The sequence below is a fragment of the Eutrema salsugineum genome, unplaced genomic scaffold, assembly GCF_000478725.1.
Source record: "Eutrema salsugineum unplaced genomic scaffold, Eutsalg1_0 scaffold_9, whole genome shotgun sequence".
In the NCBI taxonomy this organism is placed as follows: domain Eukaryota; kingdom Viridiplantae; phylum Streptophyta; class Magnoliopsida; order Brassicales; family Brassicaceae; genus Eutrema; species Eutrema salsugineum.
Genome location: NW_006256342.1, coordinates 12,514,677 through 12,534,469, shown reverse-complemented (window position 1 = coordinate 12,534,469; position 19,793 = coordinate 12,514,677). Strand labels below are relative to the sequence as shown.

General features: G+C 44.1%; 1 non-coding gene across 1 annotated transcript; it reads right to left on the bottom strand.

The window, feature by feature from the left end:
• Positions 1-1,417: 1,417 nt before the first annotated feature.
• Positions 1,418-1,524, bottom strand: LOC112087195. Its single transcript, XR_002899958.1, has one exon. It is a non-coding gene; the product is annotated as a small nucleolar RNA R71 (small nucleolar RNA).
• Positions 1,525-19,793: the final 18,269 nt, after the last annotated feature.

Genomic DNA, 19,793 nt, shown 5'->3' with positions numbered 1-19,793 from the left:
CTTTATCTTTCTGTATAAGATTCAGTCTTTCTTAGCTCTTATTTTGATGCAAAAAGAGGCTGTTTGGTCATGTTAGACTTGGAACCTTATGATTGTTAATTGCTTATTCACTAATGGGAATTAGTCTTGATTAAGTAATTTGCAAAGAGACTTCTGTCATGAGAATGAATTAATCTGCTTTGGAAGTCTAGATTAAACAATTGCAAATGTTGCATTGTTTTCTTAGCATCATGAATTAAGCATTGAAAGCACCCTGATCAATGATCACATCTAGAGGTTTAGCTTTCTCTTTATTTTGAATTTGAGTCTTTGTTTGCTTATCTTGCTAGCTTGTTCTTAATTACTGCTTGTTCTTACTTGTTTTCTTATATTGTTTTAGATAATCTTGGTTACCAAGTCATCTGCTTATTAGACTTGGATTAAGAATTGATCCTCATAGTCTTGGTGTCTAGAATCTCTCCATTTGGATTGATACCTGGAGTGGTACAGTGACATGAGTAGTTGAGGAGTTGATCAAGGATTGAAAAATTCCTATTTCAATTTGGCGCCGTGTGATAGCATTAAGATTGTGTCATTTCTTGAGATCAAGCATTTTCTTTTGTGTTTTCTAATTTCTTTCAAGTTCTGGTTGTGAGTTTTAGGTGCATGAACACCAGGTCCAGATCAAGTAGCTGTGGTCCACCTTTCCCCTTAAACGACAACATTAATCTTTTGGTCCCAAGGAGGAAAAGGGATAGGCGTGGAAGACAGACTGATCAGGCTAACATGGAAGATCAAAGAGAGCATGTGGTTGACATTGAGCAACAGGCTCAGGAGCAACAGGCTCAAGGTGTAGCAGGGTAATGGAGTTGGTAATGCAGCTGGTAATGGAGCTTGTCATAGGTTACATCAGGGTAATGTTCAGCAGGAACAGGAGCATCAACAGCAAGCTTATGTCCACCAGGGACAAGCTCCAGCTCATCAGCAAAGGCATCAGGCCAATGTATAGCAAAGACAACAGGTGCACCACCAACAGCCCTTCCAAAACAAACCAAGGATATATGAGCAGCCCCAGGTCTATGTTGGAGAGAATGACAGGGCCAATGCTCATCAGTATGGAGCTGGAATTCAAGCACCACCTGTGCAAAACAACAATTTTGAAGTGAAGGCATCCTTACTGAATATGGTCCAGAACTCAAAGTTCCATGGATTGGCAATGGAAGATCCCTTGGAACACTTGTATCAATTTGATAAAGTGTGTGACTTGACAAAGATAAATGGAGTATCTGAGGACAGCTTCAAGCTCAGATTATTCCCCTTCAGTCTTGGTGACAAAGCTCACCAATGGGAGAAGAAACTCCCAAGAGTCTCCATTCAAACCTGGGAGCAATGCAAGCAGGCATTTTTATCTAAATTCTTCTCCACCTCCAGAACAGCTAAACTGAGAAACCAAATCTCCAGCTTCACTCAACATAGCAATGAGAGTTTTGGTGAAGCATATGAGAGATTCAAGAGCTACACCAACCAATGCCCACACCATGGGTTTAGTGAGGCTTCTCTTCTCAGTACTCTGTATAGAGGAGCTCTTCCCAAGATAAGGAACCAGCTGGATACTGCCTCCAATGGAAATTTTCTGGGAAAGGAGATTCATGCTGCTTTAGAGCTTGTTGAGAACTTAGCAATGAGCGATGATACATATAGAGAAGACTTTGATAGAGCCAATAGGAGTGAGAGTTCAAGCAGGGATCAAAGGTATGAGAAGGAATTTAAAACACTTGAAAGCAAGCTGGACAAGGTGTTATTGGCCACTCAAAAGCCAATGCACTTTGTAGGAGAGTATGAGGAACCTTCTCAATACTTTGAGACCATTAGTGAAGAGGGTCTTACTCAGGAAGAGCTTAACTATATTGGGAATCAGAGGTTCCAAAGGTATTAGTATGCCAATGCCAATCAGAACCTTTCCTACAGGAATCCCAATGTAGCAAACCCACTAGACCAAGTCTACCCTACCTCTCAAGCTCCACAGAATTTTGTTCCCAAGAACAACTTTCAAGGGTCTTTTCAACCAAAGAATCAGTTTGCTCAGAATCAGGGTTTCAGTCAGCAACAGCAACCATTTCAGGGTTCTGGTTTCAGTTCACAGCAGCAGCCAATGGCACCACCAGGGTTTGGTCCACCACAGTTCCAGCAGCAGGCGCCGGTTCAGCACCAGTTTCAGTCAGCACCTGTTCACCAGCAGCCACATATGGGGTCAGATATGGTTGGGATTCTACAATAGCTGCTTCAGGGTCAACAAGTGTTTGCAAGTCAGGATGCATCTCTCCAGCAGGACATCAAGGAATTGAAGCAGAATCAGGCATCTAGCTTAAGAAACCAAGGCCAACTACCTGGTAAGCCTGAACCCAACCCCAAGGAATATGCTAAAGCCATTACACTGAGAAGTGGTAAAGAGCTCCCTGGTATTGAGCACAACAATGTCATCATTGAGGACAATGATCAAACTGAGGGGGAGGCAGCCTTAAAAGATGATCAAATTGCTGAAAGATCAAGGAAAGAAAAGGGTAAAGAGGTGGAATAGGAACCTGAACCAGAAAAGCTATATGTCCCACCACCTCCATACCAACCCAAACTCCCATTTCCAGGGAGATTCAAGAAGCAGCTTGTAGACAAGGCAAGAGCTGTATTTCAGAAGGCTTTCAATGAGACACAACTCACAATGCCTCTCATTGATGCATTTCTAATGATGCCAAAGATGGGTAAGTTCTTAAAAGATGCTATTCTGAACAAGACTAAAGAGCTTCAAGGTATGGTGGTATTGAGTCACGAATGCAGTGCCATCATTCAGAGAAAGTCCATTCCAAGAAAGTTGACTGATCCAGGGAGTTTCACACTCCCTTGTGCCATAGGGCCTCTGCTATTTTCTGGATGCCTTTGTGATCTGGGAACATCTGTCAGCTTGATGCCATTCTCCATAGCGAAGAAGCTTGGCTTTAGAGTGTTCAAACCTGCTAGGATCTCTCTTGTCCTTGCAGACAGATCAGTTAGGTTACCTGTTGGAATGTTGGAAGATCTGCCTGTCAAGATAGGTGATTTTGAGGTTCCAACTGATTTTGTTGTGCTAGAGATGGATGAGGAACGAGTTGATCCTCTCATTTTTGGCAGGCCATTCTTGGCCACAGCAGGAGCAATTATTGATGTGAGAGGTGCCATCATAGAGCTTCAACTTGGGTCTGAGAGGCTTAAGTTTGATATCAATGAGATTATGAAGAAGCCCACCATAGAAGGACAATGCTTCTATGTAGAGACAATGGATCAGCTGGCTGATGAGTTGCTTGAGGAACTGAATACTGATGATCCTCTTCAAGCTGCTTTAACCCAAGAACAAGGAGACCATGGGTTCTTAGCAGAGGAGAGTGAAGGATACAAGCTGTATTTGGACAATGCAAGAGAAATCGGTCCTGAGACAAGGTTTTTGGAACTGGAACAAGGTGGCCCTGAGGTCTTGGATATCAGAAGCTCAAGCACAACCAAGGAATAGTCCAAGCAGCTATGGCCGTGGGCTCTAAGGTGAAGGAGCATGCTGGGCCGTGTGAGCAAGACAACTTCAGTGCTAATTGGGATTAGTTTAAGGCACCTCAGCTGGAACTCAAACCTCTTCCCAAGGGGCTCAGATATGCTTTCTTAGGTCTCAATGAGTCTTATCCTGTCATTATCAATGATATGCTGTTAGAGGACCAAGAGCATAGGTTGTTAGAAGAGTTGAGGAAACATAGGGGACCCATTGGCTACTCTCTGGATGACATTAAGGGTATCTCAACCTCCCTATGCACTCATAGGATTCACTTAGAAGAAGAGTCAATGTCATCCATAGAGCACCAAAGGCGCCTCAATCCCAACTTAAAAGAGGTAGTGAAGAAAGAGATTCTCAAACTTCTAGATGCTGGGATAATTTACCCAATCTCAGACTCTAGATGGGTTTCACCAGTCCATGTGGTGCCCAAAAAGGGGGGAATGACAGTAATAAGAACTGAGAAGGATGAGCTGATTGCCACTAGAACTATAACTGGACACAGGATGTGTATAGATTATAGGAAGCTCAACGCAGCCTCTAGGAAAGATCATTTTCCTTTGCATTTTATTGATCAAATGCTAGAGATGCTTGCAAACTATCCCTTCTTTTGTTTTCTAGATGGTTACTCTGGATTCTTTCAAATCCCGATAGATCCAAGAGACCAAGAGAAAACCACATTTACTTGTCTTTATGGTACATTTGCATACAGACGCATGCCTTTTGGTCTTTGTAACGCCCCAGCCACATTCCAGCGTTGCATGATGCATATATTCTCTGAAATTATTGAAGAGAAGGTGGAGGTGTTCATGGACGATTTTTCTGTCTACGGATCCTCCTTCTCCGATTGTCTTTCCAACTTGTCACAGGTCTTGGAGAGATGTGAGCAGCATAACCTGGTGTTAAATTGGGAGAAATGCCACTTCATGGTGCAGGAAGGGATTGTACTTGGTCATAAGATCTCTGAGAAGGGCATAGAGGTTGATAGAGCAAAGGTGGAAGTGATAGTGAATCTGCAAGCCCCCACTTTATTCAAAGGGATAAGGAGCTTCCTTGGACATGCAGGGTTTTACAGAAGATTCATCAAAGCTTTCTCAAGAATAGCCAGACCTTTGACAACGCTGTTGTGTAAAGAGGTTGACTTTGTCTTTGATGCTGAGTGTGAAGAAGCCTTCAAGATGATTAAGGATGCATTAGTCAGTGCACCCTTTGTCCAGGCTCCAGACTGGTCCCTTCCTTTTGAGGTTATGACTGATGCATCAGACTATGCAGTAGGAGCTGTGCTTGGTTAGAGGAAGGACAGAAAGCTTCATGTCATTTACTATGCCAGCAGAACCCTTGATTCTGCCCAGGAGAAGTATGCTACCACAGAGAACAAAATGTTGGCAATAGTCTTTGCTTTTGATAAATTCAGAAGCTACCTGGTGGGATCAAAAGTCATTGTATATACTGATCATGCAGCCCTCAGGTATCTAATGACCAAGAAAGATGCCAAACCTAGGCTTTTGAGATGGGTCCTCTTACTTCAAGAGTTTGATATGGAAGTACAAGACAAGCATGGTATAGAGAATGGAGCTGCAGACCATCTCTCTAGGTTAAGAATAGACACTGAAGTCCCTCTTAATGGCAGTCTTCCTGAGGAATCATTAATGGTGCTCAACTCTTATTTGGAGTTTGAATAAGTGGATAGCATCCAATAGAAGAGAATGCCCTGGTTTGCTGATATTGTGAACTTTCTTGCTTGTGGAGTGGAACCACCAGAGCTTGATACTTATAACAGAAAGAAGTTCTTCAGAGATGTCCAAAGATACCATTGGGATGAACCCTACCTGTATGTCCTGAACAAAGATCAGCTGTATAGAAGGTGTCTTGCTGAAGAGGAGATGCAACCTGTGTTGCAAGAGTGCCATGGATCTGCTTTTGGGGGTCCCATGGGAGCATTCAAGACTGTGGCCAAGGTCTTCAGAGTGGGTTTTGGTGGCCCACAATGTTCAAGATTGCTCAGAGGGTTGTTTCAGCATGTGATGCCTGTCAGAGGCATGGGAACATTTCAAAGAGGAGTGAGATGCCTCAAAATCCTATACTAGAGGTTGAAGTCTTTGATTGCTGGGGAGTGGACTTTATGGGACCTTTCATCTCATCTTATGGGCATCAGTACATATTAGTGGCTGTGGACTATGTGTCCAAATGGGTTGAGGCTATTGCTTCCCCTACCAATGATTCCAAGGTAGTGGTCAGGTTGTTCAAGACCATAATCTTCCCAAGATTTGGAGTACCCAGGGTTGTTATTTCTGATGGAGGTTCTCATTTTGTGAAAAAAAACTTGGAAGGTTTGCTGAAGAAGCATGGAGTGAAACATAAGGTAGCTACTCCTTATCATCCTCAAACTAGTGGTCAGGTTGAAGTGTCTAATAGGCAAATTAAGGCCATTCTTGAGAGGACTGTTAGCTCAAGCAGAAAAGATTGGAGCAGAAGGCATGATGATTTCTTTTCTTTCTTTTATGTTTTAGGATCTTTTGATGGGTTTTGTGAGTTGATCTCAGGTTCCAGGTGATTTTAAGAGGTTATGGCTCAGGAACAAAGTGAAATGGAGCAATGAGAGAAAGCTGAGAAGAAGGTCTAAGGTATGGGAACAGGTGAACGCCGGTGTGCTACTTGGGTGTGCGGCTCGGTCAAGCCAAAGACCATGCCGCAGCAGAACTCGCCGTTAACACCTACTTAGGCCTGCGAGTTATTCACTTAGCAGAAGGAGATCTGAGCACAAAAAAATGCTAAGTGTAAGGACTGCGACTTGGGTCTGCGACGTGGATGCACATGAAACCAGGCCGCACTGATACTCGCAATATACACCAGTCTGGGCGTGCGAGAAGAACCAAGAGAAGACCAGGCCGCACGCTAGGTGAACAGAGTCCAAGGCGTTCAAAGGCAAATCCTGGGAGACAGTCATGCGGCTTAACACAAGAAGAGACCATGCCGCAGCAGAACTCGCAATTTGCACCGAGTTGGGAGTGCGAGAGGGTCCGAGAGCACCCAGGCCGCACACCAGGAGAAAGAAGTTGTGGCGTCTAAGTACTAAAACATGCGACTTGGTCCTGTGGATTAGATGCGAGAAGGCCAGGACGCACGACCACTCGCAATTTGCACTGAGTTGGTCGTGCGAGATGGTTAGTGAAGGACCCAGGCTGCACACTAAAAGAAGGACCCAAAAACGCCTAAGTGACAAAACCTGCGGCTTGGGCATGCGGCTTAAACCAAGGAAGACCAGGCTGCACAAATGGTCGCATTTTACACCGGGTCGGGAATGCGAGTTGGTTCAAAGAGGGAGCCAGGCCGCACGATGAGAAAAAGCAAAAAATCGTTTAAGTGTCAAAAATGTGCGACCTGAGCGTGCGAGATGGTTCAGAGTCCGCCCAGGCCGCACGTTAACTCGCTGAAAACACCGACTTGGGACATGCAGGACAGCACGAGGTTGGATCAGGTCGCAGCATGAGAGAAGAGACAAGACCATGCAGAAGAGTTTTGTGTGCGACTTGGTCATGCGGGACGGTCTGAGCACTTCCCAAGTCGCACACATAATCGCAATATACACCGAGACGGTCATGCGGGATGAGAAAGATCGGGTCCAAGGCGCAAAAAGGAGGGAAAAAGAGTCTTGTCAACAAAAAGGACAGGTCAAGCCTTGACTGGTCAAAGTGGATCTATTGACCACCAGTCCAAAGGCTGCACCTAGTCCCACACTCTCTCTTCCTCACCAAAAACACGAGTTTGCTCTCTTACCCCATTTCTCTCCATTGTTTTCATCACAACTCTCTCATTTCTTCACCAAATTCGTTGATTCAAAATGCTCTGAGCTCGTTTTTGAGTTGTTAACCTCATCCCGATATCTTTTCAAACTCGTTTGCATCATAATCCCAAGGTATTCACTCTGTTAAAATTCATCTTTTTCCATGTTCTTAAATTGTGATTTCTGAACTTCAAATGTGGAATCAATTTTAATAGGTTGTTTTAGACCTTGGGATTATTTTTATAAATGCTAGGGTGCTATATTATCATGGAAAACAGAGCTCCTTCTTGGTGATTCACTGTTCTTGAATTTTGAAAATTGTTGCAAAATAATTCATGGAAAAATAGATTTTTTAAAAAAAAAAATATATATAAAAAAAATAAAATAAGTGATGAACCTGTTTCTTGCTGAGTCTTTGCTTTGCACTTTTGTTTTGCATTGCTATGAACTCATTGAACTGATGCTTAGCTTGAGAAACTAGTTCATGTTCTTAAAACTTGACTCTTGCAACAATTTTTCAAAATTTTAGATAACTTTTGTGGAACTTGTTCTTGTGCTCATCTTGTTTATGAGAAATTTATTGGCAGATGACTGAGAGAACCAATTCTCCAGACAAGAAGAAAGGTACTGCATCCAAGGACAAGGGTTTGGTCTCAGGATCTTCACAGCCAAAAGGAAAAGGCCAAAGCACCAAGAAAAGCACAAAGCAAGGGAAAGGTGAACAAGCGCCAAAAAGGACAAGGAATGAAGAGAAAGCATTGGTGGTTGCTTCTGGTTCCAAGAAGAAATGAAAACAACTGGCTGTGGTATCTGATGATGAACAGACTGAGAGTGGCTCAAGCAGCTCAGCTGGAGGTTCCCAAGGCACCATTGAAGAGGCATCAAAGAGGATCAAGAAAACTGAACCAGAAACACCTGATTATCTGGCCAAGTTTAAACAAATGGGGATCCAGCAAGGGAAGTTCCCTTATGTGGACTTTCTGAAGAAGAATGGCATCTATGAAGATGTCAAAACTTTGCTTGGGAACATGGGCATTGAATTATCTTGGAGCTGAGAGAGATCGCATATGAAGAGGAGTCTCAAGAGTTCTTGGCTTCTTTTGATGCTTTTATGTACTACCCAAGGGATTCAAGGATTCTTCAAGGGGATGGTATTGGATACATGGAGTTTACGGTGAAAGGAAAGGTCTACAGAGTGCCATTCAGGAAATTGAATGAGATATTTGGATTTTCTGCGCCTAAAAACGTTCCTCGGTCCAACCAGATCGGTTTTAGAAAGGAAGATATTCAAGCTTTATGGAGATCAATAGCTTCTGGGAAGTACACAGCCAGATCAGCCAAGTTCTCTTGGATAAGAAATCCAGTGCTGAGATATGTCCACAAGATCCTCTCTCACACCTTCTTCTTCAAGCTTGATGTTGGGAGAGTTCATAAAGGTGATCTGAATCTCCTTGGTGTGGGGCTGAAACAGTTGATGCCAACTTATGATGATGGGAAGCCCTATGAAGGATATGCTTACACACCTTGCCTTGCCTCTCAATTAGCAAGGTCTTTGATGTTCTACAAAGAATGCATTTGGGGTTCAACAAAGAAGGATGCAAGGCTGGCCCATGGTTGGGTTGTAACAAAGATCTTGAAGGCAAGAGGGTACAGGTTCTAGGAGAACAAGGCAATGTTTGACCTGATTAATGAAGCTCATTTGTGTAAGATTGGTTTCTTTCAAGGAAGAGTTGGAGCCAAGCTGGTTTACAACTTCAAGTCCTTCATTGATGAGCCAGTCCAAACTCTCCTGCCCAACCCCTCCATCACCACAGTCCAAGTAAAGAGGAACATTCACTTCTACTTGTTGAAGGAAGAGCTGTACAATGTCCAAACTGATCCCCCAATCCTCAAGTACAAGAAGGCTTGCAGAGAAGAACCTTCCAAGGAAAAGAAAGCAACCGCTGAAGATGCTACCACTAGTGCTGCTGGTGTTGGAGATGATGGTCTGCCTCCACCTCAAAATCGTTATGGTGGGAACAGATATCACTTTGATGATTACAACTGGGAGGAGCCAGGCACTTCAGGGTTTAGAGCTCAGCAAAAGATCGGTGTTCTCCAACAATGGTGCAAGTGACAAAACGATACACAAGATGGCAAAGTGCATCAAGGAGATGAAGAAAAGGATCAAGAAGCTTGAAAACCCTTGCAAAGGTGGATCTCCAACACCGGTTTCACCAAGGAACAGAGAAGAGGTTGGAGAGAGTTCCATCAACTGCACAGCTCTGGTCCCATATGGCACAGCATGGGTGGATCTTGAAGAGGGTTCTGATGAGGCAAGCCATCACTCCTGGGAGACACCATCCGGTTCACACTTCAAACCCCTCCTACTCCTTGGGGTCTGACTTCCACAACTCTTAGGTAACACTCCACACCTTGTACATATGAATGTAGTCTTTCCTTTTCTCTTTGCATTTTACTTGTTTGTTCTGCTTTTACTCCTTTCTCATGCTTTTATAACATAGAGGACTGTGTTATTTAAGTGTGGGGGAGGAGTTTCATCTTTTACTAATCATATTTTCTCTGTTCTTATTTTATACTTTGAGCCTTGAGTCTCATTCTTGCATGCATTCATGTAGTTGCATCTAAGTGCATGTAAAAAACCAAAAAAAATCAAAAAACAATTTCACAAAAAAAATGTTCATGTAGTTGCATTCTCATTCTTTTTAGGCTTGAGCCTAGTTGCATCATATAGGTTGCATTATGCAATGGAGCAATGATAGGTTTTCCTTGAGAGTAAATCACTTTGAAAATTTGGATTAAATATGCTTTTGAAATGACTTCTATGCTTGCAAGGCTTGAAATGATCTAAATATGAGAAGCAAGTTTGAATTGAACTCAACTCTAATAAGTGAAAACCTTGAACTTGACTTGAAAATATCTTATGGTGCATTGTCTGAATAAGCTTGTGGATACCAATATACATATTTGAGCTAGAATCCTGATTTTACCATCCTCTTCCTTAGCTCAAATAGCTGAATCCGCATATGGATCAGTTTTCCTCACCCTGAACCCATCCTTCCTTCAAGCCAAATGTTTGTGTGTGATTGAAAGGCCACCTTTGATCAAACTTAGCAGAAAGGGTTAGGTTTAGGGCGACAAGGGCAAGTCTCATTGTGAGTAAGTTTTATCATCAAGGAGCTGAGAGATTTGGCAAGAATTAAGTGTGGGGGAATACTTGTTGGTGAGTGGAAAAAGGAGAGATGATTGGAAATAAAAGGAAAGTGGTGAGAACTAGGGGATAAAAAAAAAAGAAAAGAAATCAGTCTTGGAGTTTTGAGTCAAAGAAAGTGGGCTCTAGTGTTTTGAGAAGGTGATATACTCATATTTTGTCATGTTTATGATTGCATTTTTGTCCAAATATTGAGTCTCATGCATACATTTAGGTAGTTTTACATATATTTGTCTTTGCTTTTGTCTTTAGTTAGGAATTGCATTAGGTCCTAGAGAGTTTTGCACTTTTGGTGTGTTTAAAGGTCATTTGGAGCTAATTGGGAGCAATTGGGACAAAAGCCATGGAGAGACCATCAGCTTATGTGCATCAGACTCGGACAAGTGTTATGGAGCCGACGATCCCTCAACTTGATCACCTGAGAAGGAGGACTTTCACCAAGATTCAGCCTCCGGTGTCTTCATAAAGAATCAAGAGCGTCGAGTCTAGTTTCCAGAACACTTTAGAGCGTCCTATTTGCAGTTTTTAGCTGAACGTTAAGGCGATAAGAAGCAGTACATGTCTCGGAGCGGATAAAGGACCAAAGCAACGCGCATCAAAGAACCGGTGGAACGGAGCCCTTTCCGACGTCACCTGAACCCGAACCCTTCACCAACGTTGGCGATGATCAAGTCACGGTCCCAGAACAGGTCGAATCATTGGATTTGGAGTCGTGAAATGAGAGTTAAGCTCACCGGAAGATACACCTGTCTCGCGACAGTTTCAGGACCGATCCGATGAGCTCCGAAGATTGCAAAGGAAGATGCGCTTCCAGACCGATTCAGTCTACAGGTACGTCATGAAGGTTTTATATATTTGAGTACTATTTCCATAACGGTTTAGATCATTCAATTTGGAGCCATGATCAAGAAGATAACGTTTCCGGAATGGACACATGTCTAGAAGCCTCTTTCTGATTGTCTCAATGTACTGCAAAGATGAGCCCTCCGGGGAACCTTCCACTTCCCAAGCGCTGAGGGTTCCTTTGCCAAAGTTTGAGATATTTGAGTTCGATTTCCAATGCAGTTAAAATCATGCCATTTGGATCCATATCCTGGAAGTTACTCTCCCCTGAATGCAAAGTGATCCGAGAAGGCTTAGGTTGTGCGAGACAGTACTGCGCCTTGATTAACTCGCACCCATGAATATTCAACGCTCTGGAAACAAGTTGAGACTTTAGAGATGAGTTTAAGGAGAATCTGAGCAAGGTATATACTTCCAGAATCAAATTTGAGTAAGTCCACAATGCTGTGTGAGATAGGCCTGCGAGTTGGACATGAAGTGGAACCATGTAGCACATGTGTTCGCAAATTACACCGACTTGGGCATGCGACTTGGGCAAGGAAGTGACCATCTCGCACATACACATTCTGGAGTGTGCGACCTGGGCTTGCGAGTGGGGAAGGAGCTGAACTGAGCCGCACAAGAACATTGAAGATGAAGTGCTAGATGGATGTGCGGCTGAGAAAGGAGTTGACCATCTAGAAGTCTTGAGCTTCTTTTGGTGCGAGATGGGTGTGCGGGGCAGCCATGGACGTGACCATCTCGCACACCAGCCACCAGACCCAACTGAGCCGGGTCAGTACCCAGTTTGTCCTGGGCTGACCCGGTCCAAAACCCTTAGTATAAATAGTTTTTTGGGAGAAAAGCCCTAAAGTTATCTTCTCTCTTAGTTTTCTCTCTTGTTTTCTTTCTTTTCAGTGTAAAAACGAGTTTGATCAAGAGATATCTAGCAGATTTAATCATCTTAAAGCTGTTTCTTATCATTTCTTCATCTCATCTTAACTTCTAATCATGATCAACATCACCTCTTGCAAAGGAAATGGCGTGTTCATCATGATTAGTGAGTAGTCTTCTTTTAAGCTTCTAGGTATGTAGATTAGGGTGCTTAGATGTAGATTAATGATTGTTTAAGCTTAGATTCTCTTCTCCTTTCCTTAGCTAGCTGATCTTAATGCTAGATCCTTGCACATCACTTGGGTCTAGAATCTGGGTTTTTCATGCACCAGAAGTGTTTGATGAAATGCCTGAATGAAAGCTAACTAAGGGTTTATGCATTAATGCCATGATGATGTTTGTTAAATGCATAAATGACATATTAGAACTTTTGATGTGATTCTGGAAAGCAACAATAAGGACTTGGAGTTGGAACTAGAAGATGGAGAGCAAGTAGCCGAGGAACAAGAGATTGTAGCTGATCAAGAAGATCTTTTAAGCGTTCCAAGTGGTCCAATGACTCGATCAAGGACTAAGAAGCTCAAGAAAATCATTGGAGCTATCATCAAAGGCCTTGACTCGATTCAGGAGGGAAAAGAGCCGATCACAAGCACCATGATTGTGATCCAAGTCCAAGACGGCTAAGTGGGCTTGAGATCCAGGCTTGTACTCTTTTTCCCTATCTCAAGTTTTGTCCCATTGGGTTTTCTTGAGATAGGTTTTTAATGAGGCAAGAATGGATCTCTATGTCGCCTAAGTCCACAAAGCCTTAAGCCCAAGCTGTGTCATCAAGGAGCGTCTAAAATCAAATTCAAACTTGACAGCTTGTTTTTTGTTTATTTCCGAGATTGAGTTAATATTTGTGAGACTCATCTCTTCTTTCTTTCTTCTTTATATTCGCTTGAACTCCTTTGTATCAAATCATCTTATCTTTTATTCTAAAACTCTTTCCTTAAAGATTAAGATCGCGTTTGTTGGTGTGTCATATCCTTCAAACATCTTGATTCGACTTTGTGTGTGTTATATCACTTAGGAGATTCAAGCAGGCGTATCAAGAGTGTTCCGCGACTCTTGTGTGTGTCCTATCGTTTCCCCAAATCCCTTGAAACAGTTTCCGATTGTTTTCAAGGCTTATCTCTTCAAGTTCCAGTCATTAGAGTGACGATCAAGGGCAGATCCTTACCAGGATCTCATCAAGTGGTATCAGAGCACCATTCTAATCACTGGATCGTCAAGAATCAGGTTGTGCCAATTCAAATCTAAGTTCTCTTCGATTTTTATTCTGTGTTTATGATCACTTGTGTTAGATCTGTTAAGAAATCGATTGTTTGCATCACACGACATATAGATCAAACTATTTGTGCTATAAACTGACCAATCAACTTCATACTTGCATCCGTTTGAGATCGTTTTTTCAAATTCTATCATTGATCTGTGTTCTAAATGCTTAAAGTGACCATTAAGATTCCGTGTTGATCACGAAGAACCATCAGCAAACAGAACCGATCGCTAGTGACTTTGCTTGTGAAAATTTTCAGAAAAATCATGACCGAAGAAGAAGAGACAAGCCAACAACGAGACAACAAGCTTCTTATGGAAGCCATGACCGCAAAAATGAAGGAGTTCATGGCTGCTCAGTTCGAAGTGTTTAAGCAAGAGATGCAACACCAGTCCGATGCGAAAACTGATCGAGAAACAAGAAGGAGGAATCGCGTGCAATCGCCTGAGAGAACGAGAGAACAACTTAGACCACCAAGAGATGAAACGGCTGAGTCATATTACAGCCGAGATAGCAGTTCTTCTAGGAGCCATCACCGACGCCAAAGACGAGCCCGAGACGAGCCTATACCTCTCCAAGACGGACTAGGAGGAATCAAGTTGCGAATTCCCTCGTATCATGGGAAAAAATGACCCGGACGCTTACTTAGAATGGGAAAAGAAGATCGAATTGGTCTTTAACTGTCAACATTACACAGAGATTAACCGAGTAAGGGTCGCGGCCACCGAGTTCTACGACTACGCCTTAAGCTGGTCGGATCAATTGGTTACTTCTAGAAGACGAAATGGAGAATACCCTGTCGAGAGTTGGCAAGAAATGAAATTATCATGAGAAAGAGATTTGTGCCGAGCCATTATCATAGGGAATTGCATCAGTGGATCAGAAGATTGGCTCAAGGCAACCGGTCAGTGGAAGAATACTATCAACAAAAGGAAACTCTTATGTTGAGAGCTGATATCACCGAAGATAGAGAGGCCACAATGTCTAGGTTTCTAGGTGGCTTAAACCGAGATATACAGGATCGGCTTGAGATGCAACATTACGTGGAGATTGAGGAAATGTTGCATAAGGCCATCCTTATCGAGCAACAGCTTAAGAGGAAACCTGTGACAAAACCAAACTATGGAGCCGTATCTACAACTTCTAGGCCAAGTTACTTAAAGGAGGAGAATCTCAATCCTTACCAAAGAGATGGAAAGCAAATTGCGGTGCCAAAGTCTGAGAACAAGCCGTTTGTAACTCAACAGGAAGGCAAAGGCAAAACCGAAGCCTCCACAAGCCGATCTAGAGATCTGAAATGTTTCAAATGCCAAGGCCGAGGTCGTTACGCCAATGAGTGCTCTAATAAAAGAGTCATGATTCTCAAAGATGATGGAGAGATCGAGTCTGAGGAAGAAAGTCTAGAACATGAACTTATGACCGAGTATGAGGAGATGCCGGCTCAGGGTTCACTACTATTTTCCCGAAGATCTCTAAGTGTTCAGTCAAAATCAGAAGAGCAGGAACAAAGAGAGAACCTATTCCACACTTGATGCCTTGTTCAAGGGAAAGTATGTAGTCTTATCATCAATGGAGGCAGTTGTACTAACGTCGCAAGTGAGGCTATGGTTAAGAAGTTAGGCTTAAGTGTTAAGAAGCATCCGAGACCATACAAGCTTCAATGGTTGAACGAGAATGGAGAACTGAAAGAACATAGCCAAGTCTCAGTCCCTCTAACCAACGGACAATATCAAGATGAAATCCTTTGTGATGTGCTACCTATGGAGGCTGGACATATCCTTCTTGGCCGACCATGGCAATCTGATCGACGAGTTATACACGATGGTTTCACTAATAAGCATTCGTTTGTTTTGAATGGCAGGAAAACAACGCTGGTGCCTCTAACCCCCCAAGAAGTGTATCAAGATCAGCTCCAGCTCAAAGAAAAGGAGAAACTCGCGAACAAATCATCAAACTTTTTCTTAAAACCTGGTGATGTTGCAAGAGCCTTGATATCCAAGCAACCGGTTTTATTATTTGTCTTTAAGGAATCTCTTGTTAGTATCACTAACATTACACCGGTGCTACCGAGTGAGATGAATGATCTATTGCAGGCTTATGAGGACGTGTTTCCAGAGGATAACCCCAAAGAGTTGCCACTAATTAGAGGCATTGAACATCAAATAGATTTCATTCCCGGAGCTTCATTACCCAATCGACCTGCCTACAGAACCAACCTGGTAGAAACCAAGGACCTACAAAGACAAGTGAACGAGCTCATGGAGAAAGGCTACATCAGAGAGAGCATGAGCCCTTGTGCTGTGCCCGTGTTACTTGTGCCCAAAAAGGACGGGAGCTGGCGCATGTGTGTTGATTGCCGAGCAATTAACAATATAACGGTTAAGTATAGGCATCCAATTCCTAGATTAGACAACATGTTAGATGAGTTGCATGAGTCTAGCATCTTCTCTAAAATTGATCTTAAGAGTGGATATCATCAAATTAGGATGAAAGAGGGAGATGAGTGGAAAAGTGCTTTTAAGACTAAGCATGGCCTATACAAATGGTTAGTCATGCCTTTTGGTTTGACTAACGCACCTAGCACCTTTATGAGATTGATGAATCATGTTCTTAGGGCGTTTATAGGTGTATTTTTGGTCGTTTACTTTGATGACATATTGGTCTATAGTAAGAGTCTAAGCGATCATGTTTTGCATTTGAAATCTGTCTTAGATGTGCTTAGGAAGGAAACATTGTATGCTAATCTTAAGAAATGTACATTCTGCACAGATAACTTGGTATTTTTAGGCTTTGTTGTAAGCGCAGATGGAATCAAGGTCGACGAAGAGAAGGTAAAAGCGATAAAAGAGTGGCCGAGTCCTAAGACCGTGAGTGAAGTAAGGAGTTTTCACGGCTTAGCCGGATTCTATAGAAGGTTTGTAAAGGACTTTAGCACCATTGCTGCTCCACTTACTGAGATAATCAAGAAAGAAGTCGGATTTAAGTGGGAACAAGCACAAGAAGATGCATTCCGAGCCTTATAGTCAGTTATATATATATATATATATATATATATATATATATATATATATAACTTGTACACTTTGATATATTTTTGTGATACTTTATAATATATGATATTAAAAGAAACATATGGACACACTTTTCTAATGTTTTTTATTAATTATTAATAAGTGTTGGGGTCGGTTTCACCCCAAACATTTTAACTATCTCAAAAATGACTAAGTACCTGAGAAAACCGAGCTGCAGTAAAAGACAAACGAAGGGGCCGAATCCATAAGGCAGAGGAGTAATTGGGACGAGCCCTGCAGAGGGCTAATCGTGCCGAGCTACGCAAGAGAGGATACGGGCCGAGCTGAGCTGCATCACAGATGGACTGAGCCGAGCCTTGTTAGGGAGCCACTGGGCCAAGCTGTATCGTGAGGTATGGGCCGAGCCGCACTTCAACAGGACTGGGCCGAGCCGCGCCTCGGTGAGTTAGGCCAAGTCGCGTCTTAACTCGAATAGCAAGTGGGCCGTGCCGTAGAGAAGGATGGATGGGTCGAGCTGTGAGAAGAACGGAGAGCAAGCCTAGCAGCCCGAGAGGAAGCATGGGCCGAATCGCTTCCCTTTGTGTTGGGCCAAGCCGGGTTTCCAAGATGGGCCGAACCAAGGCTTTGGAAGACGAAAGCCCACAGAAGCCCTAAGCGAAGTACTATGACGCTGGCCGCACGAAGCGATAAGGATACATTCCTAAAATCTCTCCCGAGATTCTCGGCTAGGCGGTTTAAGAAGTTAGTATAAATAGGAGATCTCTACGATTCATTATGTAACTTTTGCATAAAGACAAAACACTTTCACAGCAATAAAAACCCTCTTCCGATCTTATTGTTCTTGCGATTACCTTAGAAATTTTGGATCCCTTAGTTTTTCCTTACAAATTTTTGGTTGTGCGAGTTTTGGCTCACACAATTTGGCGCCGTCTATGGGGACTCGAAACTTTCTTACTCTAAATCGACAAGACTTTAAGATCCGAAGAACATGGCGAGCAACACCCCCGACGATAACAACAATAACAACAACGATCACGGTGCGGAGAAGGACGCTCCAGCATCAGGCACAACGACGGCGACAACCGAAACCCAAGAGGAGATGCGAAACATGATGGCTGCGCTGATGAAGAAAATCGACGAGCAGGACAAAAGAAACGAGGCGATTACGGAGAGGCTCGACGCGATGACGGCTGAGCGACAACACCAAACTTGGAGAGCCGGAATTCCCGACCCGATGGATGGAATCTGGAGACGCTTCGACTTCTCAACGCCTGCAGAGGCCTCGGGGAGCAGTGCAAGAAACCCCTTGGCTCCACCAATGTTTCGTCCCCTCGGCGAACAGACTCCCGCGACAACCCAGGGCAACATGACCGATCCGCCGCCTCCACTCCGTCAGAACCCAAGGCGAAGAGGAGAATGACGCGATCAACGTGGACGCGCAGCAGGACGATGGAACCACGAACTTGCAACCAAAACGGCTCGGTTGGCGAATAAGCTAAGAAGAGCTCGCCTCGGCACTAAACGGCGTTCGAACTGACGAAATCACCGTTCCGGCTTGCGGCGACAACCCGACTGAAGAAGAAGAAAACCTCCAATGGATCGAGCAGGCGGAGCGCGGAGACGAGCGGAGGAGAGAAGAGCGGGAGCGACCTCCCCAATCAAAGGGAATGACTCACGCGCAAACTCTCGAAATCAAAGAGCTGCTAGCCTCAATGGCTCGTACAGTAGCTGAGATACGCGCCATGAAGTCTCAAGTGCACAACGCGACGAGTGCTGCGCCCAAGATCGATCGGATGCTTGAAGAAACCCAGAGAACACCATTCACGGCAAGAATCGCGGAGGCTAGGATTCCCGAGCCTGAGAAGGTGAGAATTCCGTTCTACGAAGGAACAACCGATCTGAAGGCACACATCACAGCGTTTCGGATAGCAATGGGACGAGCCTTCACAAAGAACGCTGCCAAACTGACCGAGTGGGAAGTAGATGCCGGATACTGCCTGCTCTTCGTCGAGCATCTTAAGGGAGCCGCGCTCGAGTGGTTTTCGAGGCAGGAGCGCAACCCAATCGGTAGTTTTCAACAGCTCTCCGCCCTGTTCCTAAAACAATACTCGATGTTTATGGATAGAGGAACTTCTGATGCCGACCTGTGGACGCTATCCAAGGACCGAACGAACCACTTCGAGATTACATGGCAAGATTCAAGGCAGTCGTATCCAAAATAGAAGGGATAAGCGACAAGGCTGCACTCGAAGCTCTGAAACAATCTCTATGGTACAAATCAGAGTTTCGAAGGGAAATGGCGCTGAACACGCCACAAACGATTCAAGATGCTTTGCATCGGTCATCAGACTTCGTCGTAAACGAGGAGGAGATGAAAAACCTGGATGAGCAGTACAAAGCAACGAAAGCAGCGATCCGAAGCTCAATTTTGATGCGCCCCTCGAAGAAAGGCAACCCATCAAACAACTCAACAACGTAGAGCTCGGACGAACCTAGAAGCGGAGGCGTCCACAACTACCAAGTAGGCACTGGACGCGGAAGAGGAGAGCCGCGCAACAACACTTGGGTGAGAAAACCCACCAATTACGACGAAAAAGCATTCTGCGAGTATCACCAAACCTACGGGCATTCAACGGCACAATGCCGAACCCAAGGAGCAAAACTCGCAGCTAAAATGGCGGCGGGAGAGCTCCAGAACGCGGTCAACCTGAAAGACCTCGTCCTTAATGAACCACAAGAAAGAGCCGAGCCGAGCGGCGCGGCAGAACCCGCAAATCCTCCCCAACGAGGCGATAACTCCAAGCACGACAGGAGAGGCGAACCCGAAGAGCGACCCGAGCCGAGGCAAAGGATCAATATGATCATGGGTGGATCTCAATACTACCAAGATACCGTGTCCTCCATCAAAGCCTATCAACGTCGAGCCGAAGCGAAAGAGAATTGGACAGAACCGACCGACATCGCGAATACAGTGATTTCCTTCGCCGAGGAGGAAACGGCAGGAATCGATAGACCCCACAATGATCCGCTGGTGATTGAGTTAACAATCAGGGATCATGACGTAGCGAGGGTGTTCATCAATACTGGAAGCTCGGTGAACGTCATCTTCAGAGAGACACTCAGGAGAATGGGAATCGACCTCTCCGAGGTGATAGCGATCCCCAAACCTCGAACCAGATTTTCAG